We start from the raw sequence: 3,457 nt of genomic DNA on the forward strand, positions 1-3,457 counted from the left end.
TATTATATTATATTATATTATAATATTGAATCGATTCAATAAAAATAATTTATTATTTAAAATTCATTACAGTAATCAATTTATTTATAATAATCATTGCTAGATTTTGTTGCTTATGGTCAGAAAAAATCTATCAATTCTTCAATTTTGAAGAATTATTACTATTTAATAGATTTAAATAATGATCATTACACGATTCCAGTCATTGAACAAACTATAGATATAAATTAATATAGTATTCTAATAATTTGTCAAATAAAAAAGTATCAGTAGATTTCTTAAAACTATTTAAAATTAACATTTTTGAATTCTATAAATCAAAAAGTAGGAATAAGAAAAAGTTAATAATTTTATTCTCAAGTAAATTTTGATCAAAATTATTTTTTATTTTTTTTAGATAGAATTGTATTAAAAATTTGGTTAATACAAGTAGAAACAAAATAATGATTATGACGATTAAGAAATATAAAAAAATTTTCCATCCTTTAATTCATTCATTTAATTCATGCCGAAAATATCGATATTAAAATATCGAATATGCACTTCGATTGTCTCTATATTCAGTCGTTGCTTCAAAAATGCCAAAAGAATATTCACTTCGATACAAATTACATCGCAATTTTCTTTGCTTATATATACTAAATATATTCATATAATTTGCTGATTACTTGAAGTATGTATATTATGTGTTTAACTTATAGTAGAAAACTTTTCAATTAATAATTTTATAATGAATTTATGATAATAGCCTATGACTTATATTCGCAATTAAAATGGCGTAACATCTTAAACTTAGACCATATATACAGAACTATGAATAATTATAAACTCACCCATATTTTTATAATTTTTATAAGAAAAAAACAAAGATAGAAAGTCTTATATACTTTCGAAATACCATAAAAAAAAAAAAAAAAGAAAAAATTTATACCTAAAAAAAAAGAAGAATGTTGTTTAAAAATTACATTTTATGTAAAAATATAAACTCGATATGTAATTTTAATATTTTTATATTCTATTAATTTTTCTTTATTTTAATTATTTGTGATAAGCAATAAAAAAAATACTAATAATCGATGTATTTAGATTATTTATTATTTCTTCTGTCATCTCTGTTCAAATAAATTTTATTCATTTTTTAACTTTAGTAATTTTAATAATGTAACTTTAATAATGTAGTAATTATTAATTTTTGTTTTTGATCATAAATTTATCTTATCAGAATATAAAATTAAATATTAATTAAATATTAATAATGTTGAAATTAAAATTTAATGTTGGATAATAAGTTTCAAATTCTTTAAACCACATTTTTATTAATATTCTATTGATAAGACATTTTAAAAAAATAATCTTCATATCTTTTATCAATATAATAAATGACAATAAATAATTATATAATAATAATTGAATTAAATATGAATTTAAATTGAATATATGAGTTGAGTTTAATATAAAATGTGAGAATATCCTAAGAAAGTAATTTTTGTTGAAATATTTAGAAAATATATCAGATATTTTTATGAAAACTAATATTATAAAAACATCACATTGATACAAGACTAAAATGTAGAAAAAAAATATATAAAGTATAGAGATTTTATAATCAGAAATGAAAAAAAATTTAATTCAATAAATCTGATACTTATAATAAATATTAGCATAATTTCAAATTCAATCAAAATTAATAATCTAAAGAAATAAGGAAAAATCATATTCTAAAAATTTTTAATATTTAATTTTCCAAATACTGTAATTGTTTATTTTCTTATTAATTTATTAATTCTTATTGATTTATCTTTTATAAAGTTGATATATACAAATTGATTCAACAATTGTATTTATTATAATAATAAAAAATTATAATAAAATAATTGTTATTTATTAATAATAAAATATAATGATGAGAGAAGAAAATCTAAATAACTCATTACAAATATTCCTGATTGCTTATTAAAAGATCAAAAATAAAATAAAATAATAATAAAATAATAAAATAAAAATTAATAAAATACTAAACATAAAAATATTAAAATATTAAATTATATATTGAGTTTATATTTTTTTCACAGTCTAAAATACAATTTTAAGAAAATATTTTTTTTTCTCAGATTTATGAAAAAAAAATTTTATTTTTTGTTTTCTCATTTTTCTTATATATATTATGAAAACACATTTTTTAATCTTTGTTATCATCTTGTGAAAATTATAAAAATATGAATGAATTTATAGTTATTGTATTTATAAACATGGCTTAAGATTGCATGAAAATGAAATCATCTATATAACATCACATATGAGTAAAATAATGATCAAAAATTTTGTATACTTTCAAAACAATATATAAATATTTTTATATTTTTATTTATATATAATATGCAATTTAATTTTTAATTATTAATTGTTAAATTTGAAATATACTTATAATATACTATAATTACTTAATATTTGTTTTTTTTTATAATTCTTTCTCATTTTTATTTTTATAACTTTATATAATTTTAATTATAGTTATTTTGTTATAACTAATTTTAGTTTAAAAAAAATTAATAAAATAATTTTAGTTAAAAAAATAATAAAGAACAATATTAGATTATTATAATAAAATTATTATATTATTTATTTTTAATCATTGATTACAAAATAAAATAGTTTTGATAAATTTACTTCTTATATAAGATATCAAAACAAGATATAAGAAGATAATAGGAATCTTTAATATAATTATATGCTTTGGATGAAAAAAATTTTAAAGTAAACATAAAGCTTTTCAACAGGATAATGTTTTTGTTATTCTTTATAATTCTTTATATAATATATTTACATAATTATTGATAATTATTAAAAAATTATTTAAAAAACATGAATTCTGATATGTAACTCATATGTAACTGCTTGTAATGTTTGATGCAATATTTACTATTTTGAATTATTTTTTGTGATATCACATTTTTTTCGTTATTTTGCTTTAATTTAATTCATGGATTTTTATACATAGGTCATATTTATAAATATATGGTTTAAGATCTCAAATATATAAACAATTAATATTATAAGTATTATAAATTTCGAATCAAAATTCGAAATGTTATAACTTAATTTTAAACAATATCCAAATTACATTAATATTTGTAAAATTTCAGGTTATGACTAAATAAAACAACTGTCAAAATAGTAATAGACAAAAAAAGTATGCAAACTTATCCTTTATCCTTTTCCTTGTATTTAATCATTTCGCAAGTATTAAGTTTGGATTTGGTTAGATTTTAATTTCAGTCCATCGTAAAGTATAAAAAAAAATATATAAAGTTCTAGTTCTTCTTTAATTCTTGGCATAGAATTCTTTAATTCTTTCACACTTGATAATGTATACATGTAATATAGTAATTTATATAGTTATTAAATAATTAAATAAAAAATATATATTTTTTTTTTTTTTGATAAAACAAATTTTAAA

General features: G+C 16.0%; 1 protein-coding gene across 1 annotated transcript in view; it reads left to right on the top strand.

The window, feature by feature from the left end:
- The first annotated feature begins 654 nt into the window (after nucleotides 1-654).
- Nucleotides 655-3,457, top strand: part of LOC102672554 (CLK4-associating serine/arginine rich protein) — a 13,932-nt gene continuing 11,129 nt past the window's right edge. Inside the window, exon 1 of the mRNA XM_031514475.1 lies at nucleotides 655-673. The gene's annotated coding sequence lies outside the window, so the exon portion shown is untranslated. The remainder of the gene's footprint in view (nucleotides 674-3,457) is intronic.

The sequence above is a fragment of the Apis dorsata genome, unplaced genomic scaffold (genome assembly GCF_000469605.1).
Source record: "Apis dorsata unplaced genomic scaffold, Apis dorsata 1.3 scaffold_1013, whole genome shotgun sequence".
In the NCBI taxonomy this organism is placed as follows: Eukaryota; Metazoa; Arthropoda; class Insecta; order Hymenoptera; family Apidae; genus Apis; species Apis dorsata.